This window comes from Sturnus vulgaris, chromosome Z, assembly GCF_052056855.1.
Source record: "Sturnus vulgaris isolate bStuVul1 chromosome Z, bStuVul1.hap1, whole genome shotgun sequence".
Classification (NCBI taxonomy): domain Eukaryota; kingdom Metazoa; phylum Chordata; class Aves; order Passeriformes; family Sturnidae; genus Sturnus; species Sturnus vulgaris.
The window spans coordinates 37,785,851-37,800,827 of record NC_142283.1 but is presented as its reverse complement, the minus strand read 5'-3'; the positions used below and the strand labels follow the sequence as shown (position 1 = coordinate 37,800,827).

At 42.8% G+C, this 14,977-nt stretch overlaps 1 protein-coding gene across 2 annotated transcripts in view; it reads left to right on the top strand.

Annotated features, from left to right (window-relative positions):
* Window positions 1-4,423: 4,423 nt before the first annotated feature.
* Window positions 4,424-14,977, top strand: part of ABCA1 (ATP binding cassette subfamily A member 1) — an 89,465-nt gene continuing 78,911 nt past the window's right edge. For both annotated transcript variants that reach the window (XM_088156217.1, XM_014882373.2), the window contains exon 1: window positions 4,424-4,541. The gene's annotated coding sequence lies outside the window, so the exon portion shown is untranslated. The remainder of the gene's footprint in view (window positions 4,542-14,977) is intronic.

The window sequence follows — 14,977 nt, the reverse complement described above, 5'->3', positions numbered from 1 at the left end:
ACGGCACAGATAAGCACTTCAAAGCTTCCCTACTGCAGGGCATAGCAGAGCATGTATTTAAACCTTCTGTTTCTTTGCAGGTGCAGTAACTAAACAGCAACTCTCTTACCTACTTTCTTCTGTAAGTAGGATGGGAAGAAAAGTGTGCAGTAAACAGAATGTTGTAGCCACTAATACTCACTGGGCCACAAACCAAGCTGGAATGACTAACACTCCCATGACAGGTAATATAAATCGAACTTAGGATGTTCAGGGAGAGCCTAGGTTGCTATGAAGTAATAACAATGCAATTACTTCTAGAAGTTAGGAAGCTCTTTCCAAGAAGACCTTACAAAAGCTGTCACAGTTCTATGACTCAGGTATTTCAAATCAAGGGAAAGTAAACCAAACAGAACAGATGCTTGAAATACAGAATAATCCTCAGTGTGTTTCCCAAGAGTGAGGAATCTTGAAGCTATGTTTCTGTAACAAGAACGCCAGGTAAATAAAAGAAGTGAGCAAAGTTATTTGAAAATTATTTTTTTAAAATGGAAGTATTACTGATCTGCTGTCTTTCCTGCTTCTTGAATTTAGTCCAAACTAGATTATCTAGGGCTGAAAAGAACTTGGATTTCCAAATGAAATATCTTAAGAGCTGGCAACTAAAGGTGTATTAAACTGTGTCTTTCTTTATTGCTGAAATCCATCATAGAAACCTTTGGTTTATACCAAGACATTTCTTGGTATGCTCGTCTAAGCCCACAGTCTTCTGCAGTATCCTGACATTAGGAAACATCAATCTTTCAGAGTTAACAATGGTGTGTTTTGCCTTGTAGAAGTTATAAGTACAAAGAAACAACTTCCTCCTCACTTCCTCCTGTGAGAACACAGCGTGTTTTCCTATTTTGAGTTCCACCCCTTCATTCCACTACATAATGTCTTTTCCATGAACAGCAATTTACACGTCCTCTGACCTCGCAGTAACTGGTGCAACTAACAGTCCCTTCGCAGGTCTGCAGCCCTCCCTTCCACACAGCCTTGGGCCCTTCTGTGGGCTGCTTGTCCAAAGGCAATGTAACGAGGGAATGGGTTGAAGGAGAGGACTAGCTTTTGGAAGAAGACAAAGGATCAGGTCTTATCTGAAAGTGCATGTCATGTGAACTGCATATCGGGCATAACTGGCAGACCTTTAGTATTAGAAGCAGCAAAGGAAAAGGCCATGAACTTCTCTGTGCCAGTTACAGCTGCTGCCAGCCGGTCTGAAAGGGATGCAAACAGCCTGCTGCATGCAGAACCTCAGCTAGGTGAAAGCAGCACATGGCACTTCTGCTCGAACATAGTTTAAAAAAGAGCAGCCCCTAGGAGATGAGACACTGGAGAAAATGTGAGGATATCTCTGGGATGGAGGAAGTGGAGGAGACACATTGAAGGAAGAGACATGGTCTTGGGAGGAGTCACTCTATGCCAAAGAAGGGACACCCTGTAGGGAATTGTGGCAAATGGAGGATTCACTGTGAAACAGTGGAATAGTAAGGCAAGAAGCAGTGGAGGAGGAGGAAAATTAATAAGAAGCAAACAACAGCAGAAGGAACCATTAAACACTGACTCCAACTGTCCACATTGCCCAGTGCCTCACAGAAAGAATTGGGGCAAACGGACTGATCATAATACCTTTTGAAAGGAAGGGATGCTGAGACCAAAAAGGGGTAGGATAGGTGCTTGAGCTTGGGAAGGAAGGAGAAAGTCTTTCCCTAAGAGTTTGTTTATGTCTGCCTTTTTCCTCTCTGTATCTGAATCAATAGTTGAAATTTTGTTAGTCATCAATAAATTAAATAAACCAGGAAGTCCCATGTGAGACTGCTTTATCTGCAAAGACCTATCATACCCTCCACAGGAGACAGAAGCTGGAATATTTTCTGTGCATGAAACGTTGGGAGGTACAAATGTCTTCGAGAAATCTATAGGAGTCACATGTACTCGTCTGCCCTCAGATCTCAAACTACTCAAACGTAATAATAGTTATTTTTAGAAACTATTTGCAGGGTGGCTATTGACTTTGTACAGCTTTGTCATTGGATCTAGCTGTGCCCCCTTCCCTGTCATCCTTCTTGTACCATTTGCCAGTGCTTGTCCCTCAGTGACCTCACATCACTGCTGTGTCACAAGGAGAAAGAAAACTGAAGGAATGATATCCAGTGGTGCACAAGGATTTCCCACCATCCTACAGTATTTTAACAGAACAAAATAAATCAAATGCTACATTCACTTCTCATGAACAGCTGTATATTAGCTGTCTTATTGGAAAATACTGTTCAAATGTTTTGACAGTTGGCACCAATTTCCAGAATTTAAAATATCCAGCATTCTTATGGTGTTGCAAAAACTCACACTTTCCTTAGAGGAACCTAGGTTTAAATAGACATCAGTAGCAGAGTATTGTCCGTTCTTCAGTATCGATATACATTTGTTTCCACTGAAGTTAAATCACTAATTCCTTAAAAAAAATCTATCCAATATAACCTCTCTTTCAAACTCCTTTTTATGTGGGATGAGGCATAACGCTTTGTTGATTGTAAACTAAATGTACTCTTTCTCCCTGTGTTCTGGCTATCCATGCAGAAATTCTTTGTTTTAGAATTTAAAATTACAATCCAGCAATGTTTGGAAATAGTGAAAAGCAAAGCTCTAGCATATGGTGAAAAACACACAGGTGCATTTATACACTAAATAAAGACCTTGTTTTTATTTCAGATCACCACCAGATGAAGGTACAAAGAGAATGAATCTGTTGAAGTCAGTGACATCATGTAGCAGTTACACTGTGGAATGGTCAGAATTTTTATTCTGTCCAGCCCTTAGCCCATTTGTGAGATGTTGATGCACACATACAAAGGGAAGGAGCCAGGGTCACTGTGAAAATGAATGTGTCATCATTTATGCAGTGTAGAAGGGTCTGCATTATTAATTTGAATATTCACTGCTATCTATGATACTCCAGTGCATTATGTCAGATTACAATCTGCCTGAGCTCTCTGGAATTTGCTTTCAGGTGTTTGTATTTCTGTGCCACTTGAAAAAATACCACGGTAGTAGTCTTGAGTATGGAAATAAAAGCCAGGAAACTTGAAGATACGGTTCCCTCAGTAACCATGTGTCATCCAGATTGCTCACAAAAAGGCAAAGCATTAACAGCATGAACGATAACATCAACCACTTCACTGCAGAAGAGAAATGGCAGTGCATTATGTCTGCAGAGGGAACTGTAATTTAGAGTTGCGTGCCTTTTGTGCATTTCTTGTTTTCATTCACAGAGCTTTTTATGCCTTGAAAATGCACTGCTATACTTCCACAAATTGCACTGCATAATTTTACAGGGCTCCTGACATGTAACAAGCACAAAAATTTGGAAGGGTTTGCATGATGGATGGTTTCTAAGGGAGGACCCCATGTTGGAAGACACCTTCAGCGATCAGATAATATTGCTAAGACGAGGCCATTTCTCTGGTGGATAAAACACAGCATCATTCATGGATTTTGTATTTGGAGCAAGTCAGCTTGCCCACTGTGAACTGTTAACGAGAAACTGAGATTTGTTTTTATAAAGTTTGTGAATAGTTGTAAATTTCTCCATTAACTGACACAACTGAACTCATCTTTATTTGTGACTATCCAAGTGTTATCTTTTACAGTTCCTTGCCATTTTATTGCTATAAGTGACATGGAGAACAGGACGTCTGGTCCTGTTGAAGCCGTTTATTATTGATTGATTCCTTTCAGGCCAACACTCTTGGTACACGCAGTACCTCTGCAGCTGTACAGCTGAGGACAGAGCCGTGCCCGGTTTGCACCGGCTCGGCTCAGGAGATGCAGGGAGCGGTGCAGGCCTGGAGAGGTGGGCGGCTGGAGCACACTCACCTCGCAGGTAACTCCGTGCCCAGGATTCCGCTCTTTCTTCCCGCAGTCCCCGGGAAAAGCCGCGCGCGGGTCGGCGCGGGAGGAAACGCGAGGGGCTGGGATGCTTCTCGACGCACCTGGGAGCGCGGAGTTTCATAAAAAGCGCCGAGGTCGGGGAGCCCACGGAGCGCCGTCCCGCCGTGCGGGGCCGGGGCGGACATACCCATCCTCGCACTTTTGTTTTTGGCTGCATTGTGCACGCCCACATGGAAATCGCCGCGCCCTCCCCCACCCCTCCAACAGCAGTCGCTGCCGAGGGAAAATTAAAAAAAACAAACAAAAAAAGGTGGGGGGGGGGGGGGGGGGCGTGTGCAGAGAACAGGAGAAGAGAAAAAGACGAAAGGCAAGAGCAAAGAGAACAGGCGACGGCGACAAGACCCCAGAGGGAGGGGAAAAGCGTGCTGGGCGGCCCCGGCCGTGGAGGGGGCGGGCTGGCCCGCCGGGGGCAGCTCCGCTCCGCTCCGCTCCGCGCCGCCCTATAAGAGGCACGGCGGGGCGGGGGCGCCCGGCAGCGGCAGCGGGGCCGGCAGCGGAGCCGGAGGGGATCGCGGCGCGGAGCGGGCGGCGGCTCCCCTCGGGACCTCGGCGGCTGCCGGCCAGGGAGGGAGGTAGGCGAGGGGGGACGGGACGCATCGCAGGCAGCTGTCGGGGAGGCTTCCCGCTTATCCCCCCTCCGCCTGGAACGGGCGGCACAAAGCGAGAGGGAAAACGCAAATGAGTGGCGGTGGGGTGTTCTGATATTGTTTTGCGTTTTTGTTTGTTTATTTCCTTATTGCTTTGGGGGTTGTGTTCCGACGCGGTGGCACTCCGTGCTGAGCCTGTCGGCAGCGCGCCTCCAAGCATGGTTTACGGCGTAGCAGGGCATTGGAAAGGGGCTAATAGTGTTTGTGTGTGTGAGGGGCGTAGTTGTGTGTGCTTATTTAAGAAGAAATAGTTACTTTATTTTAGCTTATCCTGAGCGAGGCGGCTCTGGCTTGGCAGTGGTCACGGAGGGTGGCTCACCTTACCGCTGCCTGCCAGCCCCGGTGGGTGCTGGAAGATAACGGGAGGGCTTTCATCCCCTTCGCTCCTACGCGAATCCTGTAAAGTCGCGGGGGTGGGATAAGGGGAGGGCCTTGGGATGTGGGGGGAGTGTAAAAATAAAAAATCGATGTGGCTGCCTTTGTGATGGGCAGGAGGCTCAGTTCTATGCAACAAATCGTGCTGCTGCGTGCCAGACTGTTGTGAAGTCGGGAGTGCTACACTGCAGCCTATCATCAGCCTGTTGTTACAGCAGACGAGCTGCACAGCAGCCCAGATGCTTAAAGCATGCCTGGAAAGATACTCGGATTCTAAATTAAAAGTTCTTATTAAACCTCATTTTTTCCAAGTTTTATCCAGAAGTGCCCCCTTTCCCCCAAGCTGTTGGCCTGAGAGATTTTAAAGTCTGTACAAAAACATACTTAAAGGATCAAAGTTGATTTCAAGTGTTTTGGAATAAACCTCGCTGAAGCCAGAGGGTTGTAAACATCTTCTAGACTAAAGTCTACAATAAGTTGAATCTTTTTGAAAATCACTGCTATGGATGAATGCATTAGAGTTTATTTTCACCTGTGAAAATGAGTTAGTCCTTGTACTGCAGAGAAAGGGGGATGTTCCATTAACAACAGATGGTCAAGCGTGCTGTCGAAAGGCTATTGTAATGGAACAGTCTTGCTCAGTTTTGAAAGGGAGTCATGGTAGTAAACATTCAATGCAAATGCTTTTTTTGTGCCTGGTGCTTGTGGCACAGCTTGACTCCCTAACGAGTGCGAATGGCAAGGTATGCTGACACTTTCTTGTCACTCAAATCAGTGCATGATTCTGTGATGACACAGTAGGATATTAAGCTAAAAGGGTAGTACCTGGGACTCTGCAGTGTTTTCCTAATGTAACAGATAAAAATGGTGTTGACGGGTTGTCATTGTGCATATTTGAATTTTAATTTATGTGAGTCGTGTGACACAGTCTGTATCTGGTATGGGCAGGAGCTTGATGCCTTTACTCATGACATGAAGCACCTTGTTTCTTGTAATCGTAATTTAATAGCCCTTTAAAAAACAAGATGGAGCTATAAATTTGGTAGCATGGAACACAAATGTTGCATAGTAGAATTTAAATTGAACTTGTTGATAATATTTAGCATTAAATAATAAAATATTATGGTTTTTTTGCTCATTGTAGGTGTTCTGAAGGGGCTACTAGCTGGCCTCTGGACTGCAAGACATCAAAACTTGCTATAACTTGGCATTAGAATGTAATAATTCAGGAGCTAGCTCAAAACTATTCACAATAACTTTCCCCTGATAAGTTCCTACTGAAGGACATGTAGCCGTATGATAGTTATGAGACATAACCACCTTGGGTGCAGCTATATGTAAGACTAGTGTTTCCAGGAGTCATGATAATCTTTTGGATATTAGTTCCAAATTTGCTCTGAATAGAGCAGCGTAGCAGGGGAAGCAGGTATGTTGAAAGTTTCTTAATAGTCTCTTCCTGCACTGAGGCTGAAGCGCATTTATAAATCAGCATGCCATAGGCAGCTGCTAGCAAGCCTTTTTTGTAATGCTAAATTTTTTTCAAACCTGAACATCACTCAGTGCTTTATTGGTGTGATCAGAGACTTACTTGGTCTGGCACCGGATTTGGTATATATCATTGCTCTGTAGATGAAGAGTAGCTCCTGGTGCTGAACTATTGAAGATGAAATGCTGTTAGCTTAAAAAAAGGCCAGTAAACTTACTTTGGCCTTTGTTCCAGGAGCAGGCCTTTTCTCTAGCACTCCTTAGGCTGTACTTCTCCCTCTCTGTACAAGGGTAAACTAGACTTCTGTGGTTCAGGAATATGCCTTCGTGACTTGAACAAAGTGACAGCAGCTCTTCTATGCGGATTCTGTGTTGAAGTATTCTCACCTGTTAATCAAGTGTAATGCACACATTTCAGAAAGGAAGTCTTCCCTTGCCAACATCTTTGCAAGGCTGTTCTCTTGCCAGTGAGTCCACCTGGCAGTGTTAGAATCACAAAGACAGAGCAGAAGGAGGAAGGCACTGGACTCATCCGTCTGTGGCCAAATACAATCAGCTCTGCTAGTGTTTATTAAGTGCATTGCACCATGCAGGCACAGTATTTCTTAGGGTGTGGTTTCTCCAGAACTTTAATCCAGAGTAATTGAAGGTTGCTAGTGAGCTGGTAATGGACCTACTTCATTTCCCTGGTCTGCCTGTTCTTTTTCTCCCTGTTTCATCCTTTGTGCAGGCACTGGGGTTCACCAGCCCAGGGTGAGTAATTGAAAACAAACTCTTCTTATTGCTTGGTGGTTTGTTTTTTTTCACCCCAGCATCCTGTGTTCAGAGTCTTCTCATGGCTTTTTAAGCACTGGTGCCAACACAATGATAATGACAGAAGGGAGCAGAGAGGGCTCCAAACTACCACTTTGTTTGAGTAACCTTGAAGCAGGCACCCTCAGTGTTTATGTAGGTCTTCTAGGCTGGGCAACACACCAAATCCTGAAATGAGTCCAGAGGCCATGGCTGACAAAACATTGTCATGATTCTCTTGTGCTGGTTATTCTTGATGACTCCTGTGAGAGGAGCTAGAGTCAGGGTTTACTATGTTTAGTAAAACACATTTTATACGTAAGGTATATTTTCCTTGATTATCTGAGGCTGCTAGGTACTCTGCCCGCTTTCTTCTGGTCTGGCATGGCAGAAATTCACTCTCTCTAAGATTATTTCATATTTATGCCAGCTAAGGATTTGAATTCTGAATGCTTGAAACTTTTTTAGTGTAGCTGATGAGCATGCACATGTGCAGTTACTAAGAGTATATATAAAAGGTACCATGGTGAGATTCTGCTTCTAGAGTTTAAAAGATGACCAACCACAGAAAAACCTAAAAGTTAAAATGTCTCATTCTGTAGCCACATGTCTTGCTTGTGTTGATTGCACAAAAGTAATACTGATAATTCAGAAGAAATATGGTGACTAAAACTACTTAATGGAGTGCCTGAAATACCCTGTTCCCTTTCTTTAAAATATGTGACAGCAGAGCTAGTCCTGTCTTTTTTTTTAGCATTTTTGATGGGGAGAAAAAGTATTTTTGCTTGCTGCAAGGACTGAGAGAGACAGAGTAGGATGGAAAACTGTTGATGCAGCTTTCCTGACACAACAGGCTAACACTGTAGGAAAAAAGGGAGCATTCAGATCTTTATTTGTGGGTTATTAGCAAAAAAAGCTTGATCATAGGTAATAAAAATGCATATCAGTTTGAGTGCCGTAAGTATCCATGTACAAGCTGACCTTTTTCCTCTTCTGATATTTTTCTGGAGGAGTGTTGCTTAGCAGAGCTCTGCTTAATGCAATGAGATTGGTTTGCTTATGCTGAGTTTGTTAGAGAACAATTGGAGCTGGACAGAAAAAGGAGAGCAAAGAGCTCACCAAAGACTATTCTGGCTTGGGCTAGATAGCAAGGCTTTTCTCTGTGAAAGAACAAAGTTGGAGCCTTTTACCACACAGTTCAGAGATCATTCTGGGGTTCTGATTTCCGTTTTAGCAAAAAGCAGGCAGGGTTGTGTGGAAGATAGGTGGCCAAAACCTGTCAGCACTCTACTTGCTTGACTCTCTGAAACAACTTGCAGTTTTACTAGCCTATTTCCAAATGTGTGGTTGTTCCTGGGAGCAAGGAAGCAAGGCATGCAGCTCGTATTCATTAGCATAGTACCTGTTAGATTAGTAAAGGCCAAAATCAAGCCATGTGGAAGGTCTCAGAGCAGCAGTCTTGGTGATGTAGGTGACAAGAGCAAGGTTAGGGACCAGGAAAACTTGGATCTCAGCACCTCTCCCCTCTTGTGAAGACTTGAATATTTCCTCTTATCTACTTTCACCATTGTTCTAGTAGTGGCATGACCAAATGCCATTCTTTATGGTAGAAGTCAAAGTGTGTTTTTTCTCACATTCAGCCAGTAACACCCATGTCTCTTTTTAAAACTTCAGGCTGTGTTGCTAGTGCTGGCAACCTGGATTTATGTCCAATGTTTTTAAAGATATGCTTGTTTTTATAGTTGAGTTTTTGTGCCTTGAAATGAAACCAGCAAATGATCATATGTTCTTTGAGAACTATATTCATGAGGAATATATTGATATTCTGGGGATCTATTGGTGGCATTTTTTCTCTTCCTGTTATTTTGATTATGTTCCTGCAACAAGAGTTTGGCTATGACTGCCGATAAAAACAGTTAGGACCAAACTTGAATGGCTTAAAAAACCAAAGAACTCTCTTCATCCAAGCAATAAAGCAGCACTGAGCTTTTCTGAGTGCAGATCCATGGGTATTTCTAATTGTGGTTCTAGTACAGGAGCCAAAGTTCAAAATCTACTCTTCCTCTGAATGTGATGTTCTTATCTAATAAAGTGAGTGAATGGATCCTACATTTGTGTTTTTATTCTGCCAGTGGGAAAAATGCTTTTTATTTAATTTATTTCTTTTAAGGTATTTTAGATATTTTAATTATTCTTTACCCTATTAAATCAGAGTAGCAGTTCTTACTACTTTGTTTACCATCTCTCTCAAACCTATATTTAAATATTCATGCTAAAATAAGCTAGAAGCGTTTTTCTATTGTGTTTGGAGAGATGTGTACTTACTCTTTCTTTTAGCAAACTAATGCAAACTAACTTTTCTATTCTCCTGATTGCCAGCCATGTCTTCCAGAGCTGCATTCCCTGTTCTTGTGATGAACTCTTAATATTCATCTCTACATCTAGTCTCCCAATTATGTTTATATATAAAACCAGATATAGTTGCAAAATAGGGTTGTCTGTTGCAGTGTGCTTTGGCTCCAGTGGAACTTTCTCAACACCATTAAGGATATTCTAAACTTAATGTAAAATACTTATGGTTTGGATCCTATAGCCATAAAAAAACTTGCAAAATGCCTTTTTGCTCACCTTGCTCTTTTGTAAGCTTATTGCTTTTCCCACTTCATTCTACTTCTGCACTTGCCAGCTCTTTGAAGTAATTTAGTTGAAATTCAGTTGACCACTCCTTCACTCTTCAGCTCTGTGCTTAGTCCCTTGAAGCTTTAGGAGCAAGCTAAAGGAGCTCTGTCCTGAAAATACTTCTGAATTTTGGGGTGTAGCTTAGGACTTGAACAAATTCTGTCATCCTTCTTCCTTGGATATATCTGTGCACGATGTTGAATTAGGCATACAGTAGCCTGCTTTGTGTGGCTTTTACTGCCATGCTCACCCTAAGGATTGAAGCTTCAGTGGTAGGGGCACAGCTGGAGCTGAAGAACAGAAAGTGTAACAAGTGTTTGCTATGTGGATCAGGCAAAACGGGAAGATTGGCACACGCTTTCTGGCAGTGCTCCGAGCTAACTGCCCTGTGCCACACCTGACTCAGCAGGTATGCGGGCTGCCTTATCATGTGTGCCAGCTATTTTCATATTCTTCTGTGAATAACTTTAGAGATAAGTGGTTATTGAAGTCTGTATGGGCTGCCAAGATTGATCAGAAATTAATTTCTCTTGATAGCTGACACTCACTGATTTCAAAAGTACTTGGGTATGTCTTTATTGCTTTAGTGGATTACCATCTTCGTATCAGCACAGTTGGATGGCAGCCATGTGGGAGCCGAGGTCTTCTTGTAGGCCTTACAGACGCCAGCTCTGCTCAAGCTGACAATGGCTGCTAAATACTGACTTTGCCAGTTTATTGCTTTCTTCCGTCAGTGTCGCTTCCTTTCATTGTGCTAGAGGCTTTTTCTTGGCTGATGTTTTTCTGCATATTTCAGGGATATTTTTGTTTCATCTGCTGTTACTTATAGCTGTGCCACAGATATTGGTGCAGTTGTGTAGATACCAAGCGTAACAGGCAGCATATTCTTTCTGCCTCTGAATCTCAAAGGCACCACTGTGATGTTCACTACGCTGTAAGCCATGTTGTGTTCTGCTCTGTTACTGAAAACATGCACTGGCTTATAGCATGAGGTTCCTAAATGGCAAAGATGGAGAGGAAAGTAACACTCCAGTCTCTTTAGAAATTAGAGAGCAGGCATACACTCAAACTGCAGATTAATCTTGTCCTGAACACTGTTGGTGTCCTCATCTTGTCCCAAGATCAACAGCAAATTCCAAAAGAAAGATGTAGGAGGTCACTCCTTTCCAAAAAAGTCCTTATGAATGTGATGACAAAGGCACAAGGCTTCATGACTTTGTTCAGTAGAAGATGTAAATATTCCAGATGCTTCAGTTACTCTGTAGTAAGATCATGGAGGACCTGTCAGTGCTGCACTTTTTAAAACCAGTATCTGGCCGATTAGTGTAAATGATTCAGTGACCAGGATGTCCTGTGGAACGGGTGGTGGTTGAAAGTGTTTCTGTCCTAACATTGTCTGAGCATGTGGATTTCTTTTGGGAAAAGCTGCTTTTTTTTCTTGGGAAGGCTGTGTCTTCCTTCTTCCCTTTGTGGTTGCTGCCAAGCAGAAAGGTACCTTTTGCAATATGACATTCTTTACCCCTTTTTCCTAGTTGCAGTTGCATAGTCTCTCAACAGGATGTGTCAAAAGCTGGAAAAAGTAACCAGGGCTGTTGTAGCACAGCTTTTTGCAAACTGTGTGCAGATGATACTATACTTGCTCAGAGATCAAAGCTTAATGGCATGAATTGAGCTCAAATGTCGCAATTATTATTTTAGCAGGATGTTCTATTATTTCTACATTCCACTAGAAAAGAGCCATTCTTTGAGAGCCAAAAAAAAAAATCATCTGCTAATATGGACTATGGATTTTTGGACATTGGCCGTGATAAAGCAAATCGCATTTTGTGTTTGTTTTTGCCCAAGAATGGACTATATTCTTGCCTTTTTTTTCTTCCATGGGGAAAGTAGGGGACACTCAGTGTAGTGTTGGAGGCTGAAATGCTTCATGTATTTCACAACCTTCTAGTGGAAGCTATTTTTTTGTGAAATAGATGGCCGCATTTCATCTTGCGTGTTATACTTCACACTTTAGCAATCCTCTTGCCTAAGTACGTGCCACTGTCCCTTGTATGTGCATTCCTTACGATAAGTCCAGCTGTGGTGCATGCAAACTTGGCATCTTCCATTGCATGGGAGTTGTGCTTCTGTTCCTTAACAAGCCCTCTATAAGCATGCTAGAAGTAATGAGAACCAGTTGTTGTGGTCATTCTGCTAGGCAGATACTTCTTACCTGTGACAGGTTTTTCAAAATTACTTGGCATGTTGTGTCACAAGGGAAGGTTGTAAGGTAGCAGCCATTTTTGAAAATGTGCATGTTGTACTGTAAATGTGTAAATGTTGTACTCTGAAAAATGTAGTCTAGTTTTTATTATGGAGCAGTTTGTAAGCTAATGCCTTCCTATGTGTCTTGTCCCATGTGGTTTTTTTCTGATTGTTAAGGATAGGCCCACCAGTGTCTCAGAAGCACATCCTAGGAGTTTGGCTTTGGCGGGAGAGACAAGTTTGATACTCTGAACCGTTTAGGACCAGGAGTGTCAGTGCTCTGATATTGATTTTGGGCCAGGTCTTTCAAAATGACCATCTACTCATCTGTTCATAGTGGAGCATTCAGAAGAGCTCAGCACGTAATATACTGGCTTATGAAATACCCATTTGCTCAGTTCTTGTGCCAAGGCTAAATCACTTTAGAAGCCCCTTGCCATTTTACCTAAAGAATTGGGAAGCCAGATTTCTGCTTTTAACATGACTTTATGTTGCGCCTGAGTCATGTCAGAGCAAGATCCAGGCTTGCTTCTCTGAACAGTACCTAGTGCCGCAAGTAGAACCTAATACTGGGCTTGGGTTCTGTCACTAGTTGTTTTCATAGCAGCAGTTTGATTGGGTTGTGAATAAGTACTTCATTATTGGCTTGTACTGTGTGAGGACTCCTTTTCCATTGGTTGTGTCCAATATTCTGTGAGGTTGGAGCTCCCTTAAATAACAATATGAAATTATTTATTTGGTTTTATAGCTTTAGGTTTTTGTGTGCATTCTGCCTTAAGGATCCTGTGAATGAGTAAGATGCCATGTGTCTTTGACCAGAGGTGGCAGGTTGCTAGAGGTATTCCATGAGACTGTTTCATCAGCTTCCTGATATTTTGGCATTGTCCTTTAAATGTTGGTTTTAGCAAATTTTACATACTCCTCAAGGAGGGAAAACGAGTTCAACTGGATGGCTATGTTGAAAGCCATTTGCTGGTTGTCTTCAGTATTAATAAGCCCTGGAGAACAAGACCAGAATTTGTTTACTACCTAACTAAAAGCCAGGTAGTCAGTGTGGGAAGTAAACCAGTAGGGGAGCCTGCCAAAAACTGCCACTAAAATACTCTTTGTCACCCTAATCAAATTCTTGTCTGCTGACCCAGAAGTTCTCCAGTCACTTTACTAGGGACAAGGAGTTGGTGTAAACTTTGTGACGTGACCTGGGTGATTTTGAAGAGGAAAGCACTTTCTCAGTGAAGACTTCTTTAGATGGAATAGAAAACTTTGTGTCCTGTATTCATTTGGCAAAAGGGAGAGAAATGTCCTATGTGAGCACATTATGAAAGACCAGCTTTTAGTGTCTGTGTGCCTCCAGTGATAACGATCCGGTGTCCCAGGCAGGAACCCGTAGGTCCAAAGCTCACACTTCCAGTGCTGATCCTGCACTGGTTGTGACTGCTGCAGGCTCTAGCAGTGCTTGACCCAGGAGGTGGACGTGTGGGATCTGATGGTTTCATTCTAATCTCTGCTTTTGCTTGCTTGTGGCCTTAGGTGAGTTGCTTGAACTCTGTGCTGCTAATGCTTTTTATGGCACCTTTTTGTAACCTATTTCAGGCTCTTTGGGTTAAAAGATTACTTTAAAAGATCAGTACTGTTATTTTGTATAAAGTTGATGTTGTTCAGGTGGCAGTTTCCCCTTTTTCCTAGAGCTCCAGTAGATGTCATGAGCTTTTTGACTGCTTGGAAGTTTTAGAGATGGGAATGTCAGATTTGTTCCTTTGGGTTTTGCAAGCTTAGTGTGAGTTTAGATCACAGAATGGACATTACTATTGGTTCTATATGCACTGCCTGTTTCTACTGGGGATTTTATGTCTAATTAGGTCTCCAGCAGCAGAACAAAAATTGCTTGCACTTGTCCACAGCTGCTCTTTATCTAGCCTAATCTTAACATAATTGGGATCAATACTTTTTACTTTTTTTTTTCTTCTAGTTACAGCTACTGTGCTGAAAGAAGGGAAATCCTGGTGTTTGGCAGAGAAGTGCCCAAGGCCCTAGGCCTTGATTTGGGAAATGGGAATTTAGTTCTGGACTCTAAGACTTAGTTGCACCACTGTTTTGCTAATGCCCGTCCAGGCCACTAGACCTCTGGTGGTCTGTCTTGTGTAGATCAGAATGTCAGTTCATGGGTCAGGCCCTTCTGTCCTGCCTTCATATGCACAGTCCTTACAGGGATCTGCTCTCCACTGATGGCATATGCATCACTGGGGGACAATAGATGTGGGATTTACAGAATTCACATGGCTCGTGATATTGTTTCCTTCACAAAATGTGGCTTGATACTACCTAAAAGAAATTACATGTCAAGATATTTACCAGTGTTCATAAAGAGGACGATATTTCTGCAGAAATCCAATGTTTATGTTTTAGTTGCTTCTTTTCTTCCAAAATGAGTCTCATTTGACTCAATACTTGTGTGGACAATATCTGTTGGAGTAAAGCAGATGTACAGTTTTTTTGTCTGGGGCAGAAACAAGTGCTAGATCGTGTCTGCTTGTGGGAAAGAAAAGGCTCTTGTAGCTCATAAGGGCATTAGATGCAGCTGTTAGATTGGTACTCTTCATGGCTGCTTGATCTGTGGAGAGTTGCCAGTGGTGGTAGCTTCTGTGATAAGGAAAAATCTAATGGACAGGACAGGGGCTGCTAGCTTAATTCATGGAAGCCACTGAGCTTTCCATCAACTAGTGAAAGCTTTTTAGCTGTGCTGACAAGGACTTAGTTTAAATTGTCTAAAGTGTCTTGCCAGAGCC